This window comes from Ostrea edulis, chromosome 8 (genome assembly GCF_947568905.1).
Source record: "Ostrea edulis chromosome 8, xbOstEdul1.1, whole genome shotgun sequence".
Taxonomy (NCBI): domain Eukaryota; kingdom Metazoa; phylum Mollusca; class Bivalvia; order Ostreida; family Ostreidae; genus Ostrea; species Ostrea edulis.
Genome location: NC_079171.1, coordinates 40,977,189 through 40,996,065, shown reverse-complemented (window position 1 = coordinate 40,996,065; position 18,877 = coordinate 40,977,189). Strand labels below are relative to the sequence as shown.

The following is an 18,877-nucleotide window of genomic DNA, read 5'->3' as shown; positions in this document are numbered from 1 at the left end:
ATTGTAGTACGAAAACTGTAGATTTGGGCATTTTTGCCAAAACGGGATTTGTTGTTGGATTTCATTGATGAATTTAGATAATTTGGAAAATACATACAGCATAATCAACTGTCATCAAAGGGTGTCCATATCAAAGACTCCTAATTTATATAAAAAGATTAATGGCGAAATGTAGTACAATTGATCTATTGTAGTACGAAAACTGTAGATTTGGGCATTTTGCCAAAAATTCATACTAATGACAAATACATGTAATACAACCTACACCATTTTCAGTTAAAATGAACAAAATGAGCAATTGATATTTCAAAAATAAAAATGGATAAGTTTAACATATTAATAAAAATTAATTAGAGTGATTAAAAAAAACCATGTAAACATAAACTGTAATCCAGTAGGACCCCCGCACCCCTCCCCAAACACCAAGTACATTTTGCAATCATTTCCATAAACGAGCTATATTACATGTAAACTATTGTCATGTAACTATAAAAAGTCTTCTCCAGATATTGGGTAGATACCAATAAATTGTTCATTGTACTGCCTTGTATTTGTTGACCTTTGACCTGGAAATCATTAGGGTCATCTACTATTCATAACCAACCAACATATGAAATATCATAATTGAACAACAGGCCCAAGCTATTGGGGGGACACCATTGCATAGAGTACTAGCTACATTGCACCTTGTCATTTTTAATTGATTGATTTATTGATATTTTCCGCCACACTCAACAATTTTTCAGTTTTCTGGTGGTGCCCAGTGTTTATTGGTGAAAGTGAGAACCCAGATACAATGTACCTGGGAAGAGACCACCGACCTTCCGAAAGTATATTGGGAAACTTTCTCACTTAATACCAGCGCGAGCAGGATTTGAACCCGCGCCGACTGAGGCCGTGTCATTTTGAACGCTATGCTCCAACCACTCGGCCATGGAGGCCCCTGCCATTTTTGATCTTTTGACCTGAAAATCAATGGGGGTCATATACTACCAGTGACCAACCCCTGTATGAAATATCACTATCAATCAAAGGGTTCTGAAGAAACTGGTCAGACATCAATTGTACAGAGTATTGTATTGCACCTGGTGACCTTTGGACCAGAAAATCAATAGGTGTCATTTTCTACTGCAGAAACTGCATGAAACTTTAAAATTTATTGAAGTTTGTTCAGTGTTACTGTAATCTATGTTGACATACCAGTAATTAGGAAATCTATAATATTAACACAGAACAACTCATTTTTGCAAAGTTGTTTATTCAACAAACATGGATCACAATGTTATCCAAACAACACAATCATTTTTTTTAAAAATCATTATAATAGTGATTTTCCTTCAACTGTTCAGTAATGAATCCTTATTCAGTAGGCTCACATAAGACACTTGCAGGTTAATTTTGCAATGTTTTAGTTACATTAGTCTTCTGACACCAAAACTTGATCTTAACTAAGTCATGGTGTTTCCTTAGAAGAATAGTTTACTGAATCAGGATGGACTTGTGTCGTGAGGTGTGTTCATTGACTGTAAAACTCGCAGTTTTTTTTCCATTCTCAAGAGCTCTTCTTTGTCTTCTATATCACATAAGAGTCATGGAATGCATCTTCTGCTCTTCAAGTTCTAAAAAATGTGTTGAACAAATATTGAAAAGTTCATCTTATTTTTCACATTTTCATACAGTACACACCTAATTCAATTTGATTAAACTAAATTTACATGTACAAGATCATTCATGATGCTAGAATAGTAATTTTACCACTTAATTATTTACTTAGTTGATAGATCATCATGCCCGCCCACCCGCCCCTCAAAAATCATCTGTGAAATAACATAGATTTATATATCTGGCATTACATTATGCACTTCTGTTGACAAAAACTCGTTTGTCATCAATATATTTCTCAGAAAATAAAAATTAAAAAATAAAATCTTCCCACAGTCTGCCCCATACTTTTTGGTGACCCAGGATGATAATCTTACTAATTAAGTTGAATTGGCCTAAAGGATGTTATGTTTTGATACAGTTTGTATACATGTGCTTATGCTGTATTGAAGAGCTATTAATAGTGTTAATACTCATAAATTAACAAGATGTCCACAAACCTTATTGGTTACCTGAGTATTAATAAAATTTAAAAAAATTCAAAGTATCACTATAGCTCTAAGGGCTACAAAATCCATGTTATACACTATATGACTCTTTTGGACCCACATTCACAACCCTGTGTTTTCGAAATTCGCAATTTTGGTACCCCTTTCTGTTTTTCCTTCATAAGCATTCAGCTTTATTTAAGGTAGTTCCACCCTCCTGTGATGTCATAATATTTTGTGGAGTCAATGATTTAATAAAATTTATGCATAACATGAACATAAATTGTGTTCGAGTCTTTTTCAATAGTTATTGTAAAAAATCTTGTATAACCATAAAATATTTCAAACATAGATGAATAATCAATGAGCTACATTTTTCACAATGCTATACGAGTTATTTCCCCCTGATTACAGGGAGCGAGCATCACATTACTGTCATTCGATGGTGTCAAGTAAGGAATAAATAGAAAATTTGCAATTTCTGATTGCAATCGATTGCCAGTTAAGGAATTTTTCTAAGAATTAAGTGTAATGACTTGAAAACAGTATAACTGAACAAAATGTCTTAGTCAGATTACATGTATGTGGCCCATGTGTGTTTTTCTTGCAAGCAATGTATGGTCATGATGTAACAAAGTATGTAAATATTAACTAGTCCTCAATTTCTTTAGATCAGAATCATGATGTCCTTAGTATATCAGCAATTCTTCATTATTAATTTCTATCAATATTTTCGACAACCAAACACAACAAAACATGCAATAAGATATGCCTAAAACACATGTACAACCAACGCATACATGTTCATTATCAATTTATCGTTTCACAATGAACAACACTACTTGTTGCTAAATGTACACCAGATGCCAATAAACAAAGCATGTTAATTATCTTGAATTGGCATCTCTAGTGTAACATTTTTGTTAAAATTTACTTGTTAAGAATTTTCAGGCATTATTATGAAGTCACCCCCCCCCCCCCCCTCCTTATCACATGTATGCTTTCATTGTGCTCTTAATTCTAGGTGTCTGTTGTTTTAAAAACAGACTACTACTGAAATCCTCAGTATTAATTGCATAATTTGGACACAAATAAATGTCAAATACACTTATACCCCCCTTCCCCAACTCTACAATTTAACGAAGTGTATATCTGAAAAAGTTTTCTCCATAAAATTGAAGAAATCAAACCCTGGTTCTAAAACAAAATTCTCAATTCTGGTATAGAACATTTTTAAAAGTACCGTCAATTCAGAGTCCTTAGATTTACACTCTATGTTAATTCCCCTTGTCCCAAAGATGCTTAAAAGAAATTTGAAAAGAATTGGAAGGGTGGTTATCAAGAAAAAATATTAATGTTCAATTAACGTCTTATGATGACTGACGCACACAAATAGCAACATGTAGGTCACTTGAGTGATTCTCAACATTGACCTAATTAGAATTAATCATTTTTACAAATGATACTGAGCTCATAGTCTCATACACATGTGTACATATATATGTGTGTCATTGACAACAAAACAACTAGTCTTTTTGAGTATGCTAATTAAGTGAAGTAATAATTTTTTTTAGTAAGTTGTGATGAAAACGTTTCAAGTCATCATGTCGCATAAAAAATGGATGGTCTCCTGTGATTATTCTAGAAAATTCAGTTTCCATGCAGGCTCTATAACCAAGAAACTAAACCCAATGTACCACATTCCCCACATCTATTAATTTGTTTTAGGATTTATGATACTGGGATTCAAATTTGAATTTCAAATTATGTATTCAATGTGTATGTATTAATGCTGAATATTTACCTCCTCAAAGTCAGCAACTTGGTCAACTCCATCTTTAGGTGATTTGCACAGTATGATGCTCATACAGCTGAAACACAGAAAAGCACACATTAATTACATAAAATAGTGGGCATGTACTTTGGCCAAAATATGTGATTATTGGATGAAAAAGTAAGAATTCAAAAGTATTTGAATATTTACAATTTACATTTAATATTTTTTGATTTACTTCAGTTGACAGGACCTACAGGCTACATGCATTAAAATTTGAGGGCCCAGTTACAGGACCCAATTCAAAATCTTCAATTTTTCATCATTTAATTTTTCCAAATCAAGTGTCCTAAAGTTCATAAATACAGAGATGAGAAAACTTTAAATCCTAATAGTATTTGTGTGATTTCTTCTGTAGATTAGAACCATCACATATTAGTGGGGGTTACCACAGGTAAACAAACTTGAAAGTAGCCTGGCTCACCAATATATATGATTTTAACAATCTTTATCTAGAATGCACACAGGCATTCACATGTTTGTTTTTATTGTAAACTTGACAGTCAGAGAGAGAGAGAGAGAGAGAGAGAGAGAGAGAGAGAGAGAGAGAGAGAGAGAGAGGTCATCACTTAGGATTACATAAATAAAGCCTAGTCCTTTTGAAAATTTCCACATGAAACATGGTTTTATAAGTATTCCCCAATTTTTACAGATCCTGAACTCTGTGTAAATGTGATAGGAAACTCCCTGAGTGAATGTTAGGTTGGGGACATACTTAACTAGTATTCTATATTGTACACCCATGCAGTAAATGACAGGACTACTCACAATGTTCAGTCTACATGTATACCACTATAGCTGACTAGCCTGGCTGGAAGTATAAAATAAATTGGGGTTCTCATATGTTTACTAAAAGCCAAATTTTCTGATACATTTTATTCAGCCTTTACTTTAGAATTTGGATTCTAAATCAAATAGAATACTTACGTCAATACAAGTTCCAACACGGCAACAGGCAGGGCTTTTTCACATTTTCTATGAATATGTCTGTCAGCCTTCTGTTTCCCTGGTCATTTTTTTAGTCGGATGTGATGCAATAAAGCGTTAAATTCCACAACATTTACTTTTTCTACGAATACGTAGACGATTGGATGCTAGAGTCCGGTGACTATGGCAAAGATCAAACGGATTTGTATTCCATGAAATAAATCGGAATCCTTTAGCACAATTGAAGATAAAGATCGTGGTAGTGAATTAAGTGAACAAAGAGCATCTGATATTGATAAACTTCTGAAGAACAAATTGAATAAAAACTCAATTTCCACCTCCTGCCACACTGAAAACAAATGAAGGCTGTTCATATCTCCAATACAAGAGAGTGTTACAAAGGGCAATAACTCTTTCTGGTGTATTTTGGTTTGTGCACCAGAGGAAACTACTCGTTTATGTGTTTACCTTTGGTTTCTCCACAAATGTGTTTCTGTACTTTTTTAAAGTAAGATTTAATACATTTTACTAGCATGTGAGTTTACACCAAATGACTGGGCAAATATATTTAATCCCTCTCTAACAATTACATATATCAAACCCTTATACATCATAAAAATAATTATTTCTATTGTTTTCAAGGATTAAATAAATACAAAAAAAATTCTAAAAGCTAGAACCTTGCTCAAAATAATTTTTACAATTGTTGTTTTTATAAACAATAGCGTTTAATTTTTTATTTTTCAAAATATAACATACATGTGCATATCTTGTCCAGCTGTTGTTAGAGGATCGGTTTCCATGGCAACCGTTGCTAAGTCAAACCTTTGCATGTCCTTTTTGTTTTATATCTATCATAATATTGTTACACACAAAGTTTCATAAAAATCTGTGACATACCGTGGCCACTGAATTTTGATAGTTACATAGAATCAGTCTTAAAACTTCAGGAGTAAAGGCTTGTTTAAAGTGCTTTTTAAGAAATATATAGCAACAAAAATAATGTATAGATATGTGTAAGCGCTAAGACACTTTAACACGTTCCATTAAGGAAGAAAATGTGGATATAACAAAAGCTGATATCAATGAGATACGTCTTGTTACGCGTTCGTTCACACCAATACCGTATAAAACAAATGCATATCCCGTCACCAGGTGCCTGTCAATAAAAACAAAAAAAACTACCCTCGCTGTTACAATCTTGATCAGGACACGCAAGTTAAAAAAATGACACTTCATGTACAGCTTACAAGATCACCATATGAGCGACAAATTCTCCGATAAACGAAACCCTATATATATATATATATATATATATATATATATATATATCGACGATTTTGTTAATATGCTTTGTATATGGGATTTTGCTAAAGCTCTAAAATATAGGGAGTTTTTGGTATTAGATTATTTAGAAATACTAAAGATGTTCATATTCTATGAAAGTAGCATATGAAGTGTATGACGATATCAATTAGGGGCTATGTTAATGAATTTCACCATATATTGTATATGTTATATGAGTTATTGTGATATCATTTAAAATGGGTAGATTGTGAAAGTGTTATATGTACGGTGTGTTATGTTATATTAATGTATACCATCAATGCAAAAATGGAAATGAAACTGACTGCTTGAAAAATCTGAGGAAACATCAGAAATGACGGTACGGGCTAGATTTGAATTTGCATAATGTCACAATATAGTTAGTCTTCGTGACGTTGTTGATCTGGATAATTATGAGCAAACAGCGAGATGCATGATTCTCGAGCCTACCACATTTTCTATTAATTGGTTTGAAAGCTGCAGATATGTAACGAATTAATGGGACAGTTCAGAGGCGTCATTTCACTGTACGTTTGCATCGTCATCAAAAATTAATATAAACATGAATATCATTCAAACTGATGGATGCTCCTCAAAATACATTTAACAATTACACTACTACTTATGACGAATGAATTGCACAATGATCAATGACTGTTCAAAGATTGTTGAAGTGCAGATTTCTTTTTTTGTATATAAGGTCTATTTTCAGTGACGTCGATCTCTACAATATAACCTTCATTGACCTTCGTCTGAAAAAAATCCCCCTGTTACTTATTTGTGTGATGTATGATGACTATTTTTTTTTCAAAAACTGTTGAAATAAGGCACCTTTCCTTATCAAAAGGCATATGTTCACGGAGAAATTGAAATGTACATGGCAGGTTCCTGACATACCATGGATTACAGTTTATTCAAATATATACAAAAAATATCTTAAAATGATTGCAAGTCCAGCAGGTTATTAATTACATACGTATTATGCGAATATGCAAACATCGAGGATAGTGAAAATTAAAGTTTCTTCAAATTCTTGTCCCTATATGTAGGTTGAAGCTACACTAGAAGGGTTTTGGAATCAGTGTTTAACATTGGAATATATCGAAAAATCATTTTTTTCTCAATGAAGCAAGGCGATGAATAGTATTATTTATTATTATGAAAATACCCACATAATGTGCAGATTCAGGTTTATTTTCTTCAAAACATCACATCCAAGGGCAAGATAGGGCTACGATAGTGGATCAAAGCTTTATAAGACAACGTTTTATCTGTCAACAATAATAACTTTCATTCTTATATCGATTTGACATATCCATATTGGTTCACGTCTGCTTCATATTTAGATATTGTATCGAAAGTAGATACTAACGGCAACCTAACAATTCAACTTTATCACAAATGGGATAATTGCAGCTTCTTCATCGTCAACATCCCATATTTATGTAGCAATATTTCGCTATAAACTGCATTTGGTGTTTATATCTCTCAACTGATTCAAAGTGCAAGAGCTTTTTCTGCATATGGTAAGTTTTTAAATCTAAACAGGCTACTGACAAACAGGTTGATGATACAGGTTTTTCAACAGTCTCGTTTAAAGTCAGAATTTCGCAAATTATATGGTCATAATAGCGCTCTAGTTTGCTAGTTTCCCGTCTGGCGTGTTTCATACCGATTGTTCGACTGTTCTTGGCACACTGATTTTGACAACCGATGACTCATTTTATCTGATCAAGATATATGGTCAACTCTCTATCTCACATTGTCTAAAGGAGTTATGAGATTGTTCAGTGTTCGTTTTATTCACCTTTAATTGAATGAAGTGTGTTTTCAAGAAGAGTAGGGCCATTATTAACCATACGAACAAGCATTTTCAAATAGTTGAAATTCAAATTTGTTCAATTCAGGGACCCCGGGGGTAGGATAGGGTCACAGAAAGAAATTAAAGTTTTATATGGGAACTAACAGGACATTAGTTGAAACAATCCAGGGCCCTACTAAATAATTTCTCCATTCGAGTATTCCTAATTTTTGTGAACTCAAGTTTCTTTTCATGCTCCTTGACCACAGTGGAGGGATATTGTTTTCTCCTTTCTGTCTGAAATTTGAATCTTGTCCATATTGTTGAAATGGTGAGCTATAGGACTGCCATATTCCATATGAAAGGTGAAGATAACGGACAGTTATCGATTTCATAACTCCTAAAAGCAATACAAAATAGATAGTTGGGCAAACACAGATCCCTGGACACACTAAAGGTGGGATCAGGTGCCTAGGAGGAGTAAGCGTCCCCTGTGGCAATACCTTCTTTTTGTACCAAATATTCAACCTTGTTACCTTGACTTGAGAGTTTGACTTTATAAAAATAAATGTTTACGCTGGTCATATCTCTAAACTATATATAATAGAACTTTCATATTTTGTTTATAGATTCCTTATGCCAAGTTATTTGTATTCATTTGATACCTTAACTTTAATAAATGACTCGATGTTCTTATCAAAATGTTAACCTTGCTAATATATTTTCAATGGTGAGTGATATATATTCCATATTTGATGTATGCATTTCTTGTGGAATGTGCTTAATTTAGTTTCAAAATATTGACACTGTGGTTTTGTCCTTACATGTAGTTTGAACTAATTTTAGAATAAGATAAATCAGGCAATATTCATCTTACTATTTAAGATGTGTCTTTCATATTTTGTATATATATATGAGACAGTGTGGTAATGTACTATTCATGGTCTGGGAATATTTTTTTTCTTGGAAACATATTTCATGAAAAAATCCTTAAAATCACAACACCTGAAATGGAGGGACATGGTGATTAAAGTGACCACGGGGGCTTAGTGGTTAATGATTTGATTTTGTTGTGCAGGTATTACATGGTCGAGTCCCTCTCAAATTAAAGTTGTAAACAGTATTTGTTAACTGCTCACTCACATATTCGGTGTTTCAATATAATCTCGATTTCCAAAACTTTATTTTACGAGAACAGTGACGGATTTTCAAATTTAAGGTAAACCGTGGTCTCTTGTTTAGAAAAATGTAAACGACAAAGGAAGTAGTAATTTCTTCCACTCTCGGAAAATAAATGACAAAATCTTTTAATGTATTGAATTAATTCTATTGGAGGAATTTACATTTTTTTCCCAGAAGCCCTTAATATATGCGTCATTTTATTAAGGTTACCTTCTTGAAATGATAGAAAATAGTAAAAACCACTACATAGGAGACATAAAATCTGTAAAATCCAGGAGCTTTCAGAGGTTTCGCCACCATGGTCCCCATACTTCCTGCCTTATAAAGTTTCACCCGCTAACTGCAGTTCCTGGATTCGCGCCTGGAGAATAAACGATTAATACATCGTATATCATTATTCTTCCTCTTCTGGGATATTGACATACGAAAAGGTCATTGATGCGATGAGGGAACCGAGTTACCCAGGGGGAAACCCACGTGTCCAATTGAACAACCACATCACCCTTTCACCTACAACCACTGCCGACAGTGATGCATAAAGTCGCTTGCAACTGTGAGAGGCAGGTGCGTTACCCGGACACACAAGAGTCGCAGAATCTTTTCATTGAACTTTAAAGTTGTATAGTACGAATTTGGATATTTTTTCCATCTTATGAAAAAGCTGTTGAATCATCGCACGTACGTGTTTATGAGGCCGTACAACGCCCCAAGCATCATTTCACCTGTTTTAAAAACATATATTTTTGTAAAATTTTAAATTTGTGTTTACAAATAACCGGCACTCGGCCATTTCTAGATACAGGATAGAATCAAATGACAGTCACGTGTCCAGTTGATATTTCCAAAGGTATTTATCTGTATGACGTTTTGTACTATGACATACGTTTAAGAGAAAAATTATGATCTGTCACGACATCTATTGAAGCAGTATTTCCAATTCAATAACTTTCAAACAATTTTCATGTGATGTTTTATTTTTCTTCAATTTACGAGCATGTGAATTAATTGCATCGATTATCATTAAAAATACTATATTCACTTTGGCTACATTGCTCTATTGAAGAAACGATATTAAGTTAACTGGGGTAATTATCAAACAGCTACTTAAGTTAATATTGGAGTGATTTACTTTAATATAAAAAAAATAGCATAGACATTTAGTCAAACTTCGAAACAATTCAATGTATGTGTTATGAGATTGATCACTGTTCGTTATCTTCACCTTGCATTCCACGTGTCTCTAATTTGCACCGTGGAATTCGACAAAGAAGTACATTCATATGTGAATTATCAATGTGAAGTATTGAAAGAAATCATACATTCAAATCAATTGTAAATTGATTTTTATAGTTGATGAAAGATGGTTTGTATTTGTTCCTATTATTTGCAGACACTGTTACATGAAAGTGATCAAAATTATAACATTCAACAATAGACATTGCCGTTGGTACACGGGCTCTAGGAAATTTTTTTTTGGGGGGGGGAGGTATCTGATGTTATGAAATTATTAATTATGTGTAACATTTGGTAGGGAAATTGTACTTTTACCATTAATACAACAGATGTAAAACTAAATATGATGCAATTGTCAATCTGTTCCAATCATACATTGACAAAACCGACTCTAGAGCAATGAACAGAACATTCATATATTGTTACTGTGATTTAAAACGCTTCCAAGTGAAAAGTGGTGAAACTAACCGACGCTTTAATGCACGTATTGAGATGTCCTGATTAGTTATAAGAAGTCGGTGGTGTAAATATAAGAAAATTAGAACTTTACAAACATAAGGGATGTAATTGATCACTTGATCACTTCATGTTTCAATACGCAATATACATTCTGAAAAAAGTTATATTTATCTAATACCCACAATGTTAGATAAGTATATATATATATATATATATATATATATATATATATATATATATATATATATTTCAAATATTAATCCTGTTGATAACACATATTTGAAACGTTTTTAACAAATCTATAAGCGAATAGCCAAGTAGTTTACCCCAGACTGCATTTTCTGTCCTGTAGTAAATCGTCATGTGACGTATACTTAGGATCTCCTCTAGGTCCACTCTCCATGTGGCTATCTGTTTACCAAAATGTGATATGGCACACTGTCCTCCCCAGGCCCTGAGGTCCGATTTAAGTCCATCTACTGCATTACTTGCGTTGAATGTTCTGTTACTTATATACTGATGAAGCTGCCATGCCGGTTTGTTGAGGGCAATGTTGTCTGTAGACAATTAAGACAAATATTTGGTTGTTGAATATCTTATACCATAAGTTCATCCTGCAGCAGTATGAGTTTTCATTAATTTGATACAGTTAATCATGCTTGCAGATAACGCCGCTAAAACGAATCCACCCTTTTAGCAAAATGATTTTCATTGCTTATATATTTAAAAGACATCATCAACTTATGGAAGATAATGAATTACGTTTATAGGAAATCAAATTTTTTTGTCCTTTCCAGCACTTCGTTATCAATGTATTTGTGTATTAATATTCATACATGTTCACATACATAAAATTATCTCATCATGAATGAAATGACATTGCTAATAGATTAGCTGAAGTGTAACTGTCATAAAAAGTATTCAATTTCTCGAAAAGGGTGCAAACACGTTAACCAAGACACATACCATGCAGATACATGTTTTCTGTATTTAAATAACATTAAGGATAAAATAAATGACGTTCACAAGAAGTGCAGTAGACTTGCTCAAGTACCTATGTTGTTTCTATTACTCTATCGTTTCGTCTAAATATCTGCTCTCTACCATATTTAATGTCACCATACATACGTTTGACAATATTAAAACGTATTATAGAGAACACTCATTCCTAAACATGGAGACTTGAGCAAAACTGGAAGTGCAGATTTGACGAAAGAAGCATTATTACGGTTTCGATTGCTAAGAAATATATCATAGAGTAATATATACAGTAGTGTACACTAAATTTGTGGACCTGTGCTGCAAAGCCGTACATCATGTTGCACTCGTCATTTTCCCAAAGTTACTTTCTTTACAATCATCAGGAGTTCTCGCACATCATGCCATTTACGATAGTTTTATTTTTTAAACTAACTTCAATACTGCAGTTCCTCAGACCCACATGATAATTGTGTTAGTAGCACAGTGATTTGTGTGGTAGTACAGTCTATTCCACAGCTTCATTAACCCATATAAAAAAGAAAGTCTAGGATATTTTTGCGATCCTAGATTTCCACTGCAAAGTACTATTCTGGAGAGCATGAAGATAGCAACAGTAATCAACCCTTTAAAGAATACTGTCTGAAATATTTCATCCTAATGGATAGGTCGTTCCTTGGACCCTGATTTTGACTACGGAATTATCTATTCACCTGATCAAGATATACTTTTCACGACGGGTGTAACCGGTTGGCAGGGGATGGTTACACCTCCCAGGCACCTAATGCCACCTCTGGTGTGTCCAGGATCTGTGTGCGTCCAACACTTAATTCTGTATTCCTTGTAGGAGTCATGGGATTGTTCAATATTCGATTCCTCACAATTTTCAAATGAGATATAACATTACATAATTTTCTAATTAATGAAAATTTGCATTTTAAAATTATTTTATACAGTCTAAAAGGATTAGAATAGTAGTTTTTATTGTTTTATTCTTCCTTTATTACCCTTTGATTTTCAAATAAAGCGTATTACATACAAATACATTGCATATCGACAGAGTCTATGTTTTAGTATTGCACTGCACTTGACTAATAAAACAAAGTTTGGTGGAAAACTCTCTCAATGGAAAGTGAAGATATCAAACGAAAATGAATTTCAAAAAAAACGAATAAAGCAAAAATGACGCCCAGAAACAACAAAGATAGGATCAGGAACGTAGAGGAAGTAAATATTTCCTGTTCACCATTCATATCAGTAAGCTAGATTACTTTATTGATACAATTAATGTATTTAATAGCTTTAGAAAAGAATTGCATGTACAGCATTCCAATAGCTGACAACAGTAATAAACACGATACAGAACAGACAACAAATATGTAGATATTTAACAATGTGATAAGTACTACTGTTTTAAAATTTGATCGTGATTTATCGAAAAATTAAATGAAATACTGCATAAATATACAATCAATTAAAAAATGCTAGATCATACCGTAAGCTTTGGACAGTTGTAAAACCATTAATATTAAACAGATCCGTAGCATGATGTCGACACACTAGCATTAAAACACGGAAGAAAAGTTAGACTAAACTTCTGCAACAGTAACCCGGCAACTTTGTATGATTTGGGTGAATGGCCAAGGGGTTTTGAATGCGGAACTGCTAATTTTGGGGAAGGCATGCGTTACATACTTTAAATGTATTTAATGAATTGTATGAGTGTGCTTCACACTGTCGTGATTTACTATGCAGATGCAAATCCAAATAAACTGTTTGAAAAAACAATATTGGTTGCACTTTTTAGGAATAGTGTATGGGAAATTATAAACAAAAATCTTGAAAAGAGATGTCAGGTTAACTACATCTGGTAATTTCTATTCATCGACTATTTTTATTTAAAAAAAACTTCCTTGATAAAATGAAATGGGCCATCGAATAAGGATAATCAAACGTAGATTAGAATTGGCGTAAACAGTCCGGTTTTTTTATATTCTTTTACAATTTTATAAGATATGTCAAGTAGTCAGGAATCAGGTGCTTGTAAACAAATATTAATTTGATTCTGTAAATGCATTGTATAAAACAAATCAAACCAAGTCACGAATTGGTGCAACAGTGCATTAGCACATACTCAGGAACCAACTGTGAAAAATACATGACGGATACTAACCCATAATTCTATAAAGTTAATTGTTTTTAGTTTGAGCAGTGGTATTTTGTGATTGTCGTGATTCTTTATTTATTAAGTGATGTTGGGTTGCATGTTTAAACTCTGGTAGCAAACGTGCAGGATTTCGCTTTGAAAACAGAGGAACAGACAGCAGAAGGGAAAGTTCAAATTGCTTGTATTTCTTTCTCAAATTTAGATTATGTTCAATCTGATCGTTGGTGAGAGATTGTGAATAAAAACGATATCATAAAGATAATTTTCATTACAAAAAAAAAAAAAAACGTCATTAAAGAACGGTCCGCCATTGAATATTTTAAGAGCGGTGTCATGGTGTATTAAATATTCGTTGAGTATCAGACATAATGAATTAATCATTATTTATTATAATTTAGATAAATCGTTAACAGACACTACGCATTTCCACTATAAACCCGTGCAATGTACTCCTTATTGCTTCAATAAGTCAAAATCTGATTTCTCAGCGTTTCAACTCATCAAAGTAGATAACAGAAATGATTTTTTTATTGCTACTTGCCTAGCAACTACTGAATTTCGAATTGGAGGAAATCTTTTTGCCTCAACCACAGGACCACTGTTGCAATCAAACTTGTGTAAATGACAAATGAGTTTTTTCATTGGAGAGATTATGACTTCTTACAAAGCGACAAGATGGCCTGACAAATTGTGAAAATAATGAGCAATGATTGCATGACCCACTGCAAGACAAAGAAAAGTTCAACGTTCTTTGAAAGCTAACGAACTGTGATGAATACCATAACTCCTATAAGTAATACAAAATACAGAGGTGGACAAACACGGACCCCTGGACACACCAGGAACGTGATCAGGTGCCTAGGAGGAGTAAATATCTCCTGTCAACCGGTCAAACCCGTCATGAGCCTCATCCCGATCAGGGATCGTGTGTCATAATCAGTGTGCCAAGAACGGCCTAACAATTGGCATGAAACACGTCACACAACATTTGACCCAATGATAGGTTGTATTGACAAGCTAGATCGTTATAACGATCATAGAATTTGCGAAATGATGATATTAAATGATAATGTTCAAACCCCTGCACCATCAACTTGTTTGTCAGTAGCCCGATCTAAAAACTGACCATACGCAGAACAAGTTCTTGCGTATCGAATAAGCTAAGCGATGTAAACACCATATGCAGATGAAAATAGAATATTGCTACATAAATATGGGAAGTTGACGATGGAGAAGTTAATTCGAAAAGAAAGCAGCTCATATAGTACTTTAAGTTTTCATAATGAAAAGGGAAGGGCATGTATTCTTAAAAGAACAATTTTCAATAAAGGAACTTTTCTATACTATAATTTTATAGAATCTAAAAAGGGCTCATCTATTAAAAGCTTCCAATAACCTGAGATAAACATAATACTAACATTTTAGCTGATTTATATTTAGATTCAAGGTGATGAAAACCGTCAACCTGGTGTCAAGGTGGGGTTACGTGATTTACGTTTATACAGAAGACATCATTTGATATATGTTAAACTGCATCTGGTGCATCAAAATTGGTACCATATAAGTTTTACATATGCATAATGTTACATAAACATGGGAAATTAACAGTGGAAAGATGAGATCACGCGTTTGCCGTTATTATCTATGAACACCCAGAACACCTAACTTCAAACATTCACCTAGTCCATAGCATTTTCTCCTTCCTGTAACATTTGATGTTTTATAGCAACATGCGTTTATGCATTTGTGTTCTGGGTCTTTAGTCAGGGACTTTCAATATACCACGGTATCAAATACCCTGATCTTGTATATATATATATATATATATACAATTGTATATATATATATATATATTTATATTTATTTATTTTGTCTTACGTCTTAGGTTTGATGCTATCATGACACGAATGGGGCTTGAATTCACGACTCCGGGTGCCCCGGGTCATTAAGCAAGCGATGGTCACGCCAAAATCCGATGGTGCGGGATTCAGTAACGTTTTTGACGTCATTGTGGAGTTATTCTTAACGTCTTTCAAAATAAATCCCAGGAAATGCAACGAATTTTCTTTCTGATGCAATGCTGACACTAACTTCCTCGAGATATATTGGATGAAGGCACAGGTGATTAAGATCGACATGGAAGACGGCAAGGTTTAGACTCTTGAGGTTTGTGAGAACGGCAATCTTGTACATTTGTTGTCGAACTATCTACTTCGTCCAAACATTCTTTAATTCGTGATCATTTATTACTTCATGTACATGTAATAAATTCCCGGGGGCATGGTATAATGCAAAACATTCTATGCAATTTCTTGTTGGAATATGTTGCGTTTAATAACACGACAACAAAATGACGATGAAATAAGTTCTTATTCTTATATTTTGTGCATAGATTTTGCACTGATATCTTGGTGAAACAACACACGGTTGGGACAGTCTGTATTAAAAAACTGCGTTGTTTACAAACCAATGGTCTTCGGCATGACACTCCATCGCACTTTGGCGCATTAGTAATGACTATCGGACTGGGTCGTGTCTACACCATCGCATCTTGGCGTGCAAGAACATCACACTTTAGCGCACGAGTGTGGACCATCGCGCTTTGACGTATCACACCATCGTAGTTTGGTACAGATTATCGCACTTTGGCGTGACCATTGCATTTTGGAGGCCCATCGGACTTTGGAGTCCTATATTTTTGCACCAAACCTGTCACTTTCAAAGAGGCAATTGTGTAGAAAACATTCACGACGCTCTGTCGATCGAATTTCTATGATTGAATTTGGACTATTTGAAGAATAGACCAGTGTCCAGGCAACAGTTTCTCTATTAACATTGCATTTGAATTGTTCACTGATTTTGGGAAATTATAGAAACTATTGGCGTGGCAAAGAAGGAATCACATGACATGTTGGTCAGGTGTATGAAAATAATTTCATGATGTGACCCTCAATTCGACATTTGGATATATTGATGACATTTAATGTATTAACTTCGATGCTCTGAGTTAGAATAGATCCTCAGTATCCATTGTTAGTTTTCATTTTCAGATGCCTGTTGCATGTATATTTCAGTGAACTCAAAATAAAAACACCAGGATGTTCCATAAATAGTTAATATTTGGATTTAACATTTTGTTTAACATGAATGACAAACTAAAAGCTCAAATTTATGGCAAAGGGGAATTTTCTTATATCAAGGTAGCTCAATACAATAATAGTAATTATTGCGCACCAAATAACGATGCATTTAATCCATGAATCATCAGTAGATTTAGAATGACCGTTCTTTTCAGTGGTATGTGTATTATTGGTGCTTTTTCGATAGGATTTCTCAGCGAGGTGTAGATTTATTCAACATGTCGCTGGCTGAATTGCACACCTTGTTCATATATTATGATCGGTGATATGACATTTTTAAAAACGGTTTCTATGCGATATTTGTGTATTCCATTGAAATATATAAACTCTGAAGTTACATATTTGATCAAAAATACGTCCGAAATACCCAAGGAATTGAACATTTAAAAATACAAGAAGGGAGTACCGGAAGTCCTGTCCACAAGCACCTGTGCCACAGAACACTAATTTATACACGTTTAAAAAAATAGCATGTCCCATTGATTCTTAATTTGTACATTTATTATTTATGCATGCGCGTACATATATATGTGTAGCCAGGCTTACGTTTGTACGCACAAAAGTCCACAATTTTTTGCAAGAGAGAGAGAGAGAGAGAGAGAGAGAGAGAGAGAGAGAGAGAGAGATCAAAAGGCAGTGAGGAGCAATATGTATGACAATCATGACAAGGAGGGTCGAATATATACATCGAAATCGTCTAAAATGTACCAGCTTATGGGGGCTTTGCCCCCTGTGCCCCCAATGTGAGCCTTAAAGTGGCCCAAACCCCCTGCGAACTCGGGCGTCCACATCACAAGTACCCTGGCTACGCCCCTGGTATGATTTAAGTTCAAGTATGTATAATCTCAGGAACCTGTTATTGTGTCCGTAACAGTAATAGTAGGGTTCTGTACTATATCAACCCCTAATAAATATCAGAAGGTTATATGGTATACACCCCTACTATTATTATATTACAGACAAAATTACCAGTTCCTATGGTACGTAGGCTGATATAATATGAATCAGTGCATAAGCTAATTTTTAAAACGTGGATATATTGGTATTCTCCCGTTATCACGCACGTAGTTAAGCTTCCTGGAGCCTAAACATGTAAAAAGATACAACATAGATCTGAGATGAATTTATATTCATGATTCGAATTTCTTACATTGTTTATATATAGATAACTGAAAAAAAAACCAAACTAGAATCAGTTGGAGGAGTATCATCGGTTAATAAGCTTCATATAATATTTGACTTTAAGGTATATCATGATTTGTAATCAACTTGGCTATCACACACAGTGCAGAATTGATATGTGGGAGCTGTATTATCTTTAGAGAAGTCAAGAGGCATAACCCTCGAATTCTTTAAAGAGAATAGTGGCAGCTGGAACAAGTTTTCTGTCTTCCTCCTTTCCCGCTTTCTACGGGCCTGTCTGCATGCTAAGCACATATCAAAACATTTATAGTTCTAAAATAAATGTTTCGTTGTTTGGTAAACATATTAAAAGAATATTTTAAGTTTACATGCATATGCATGTATCCTCTAACCTTTAGTCTATTGTGACCTGCATTTTGATTGGTTAATTTGGATTTTAAATTTCGAAATTCGAATCACGTATTTTGAATTTCGAATCTCGTATTTTGAATTTCGAATCTCGAAGGAGCCTTATGGGCTTTCGCAGAAAACCCCTTCGAATTTGCATGGAATGTACAAGTGATACACAGGTCATTGTTATAGTCATAAATCATAGTC

General features: G+C 33.9%; 1 long non-coding RNA gene across 1 annotated transcript; it reads right to left on the bottom strand.

The window, feature by feature from the left end:
* Nucleotides 1-1,251: 1,251 nt before the first annotated feature.
* Nucleotides 1,252-5,274, bottom strand: LOC125661772 (uncharacterized). The gene is made up of 3 exons (XR_007365089.2): nucleotides 4,852-5,274; nucleotides 3,895-3,961; nucleotides 1,252-1,619 (listed from the first exon to the last, which is right to left on the bottom strand). It is a non-coding gene; the product is annotated as an uncharacterized LOC125661772 (long non-coding RNA).
* Between the last annotated feature and the right edge of the window lie 13,603 nt (nucleotides 5,275-18,877).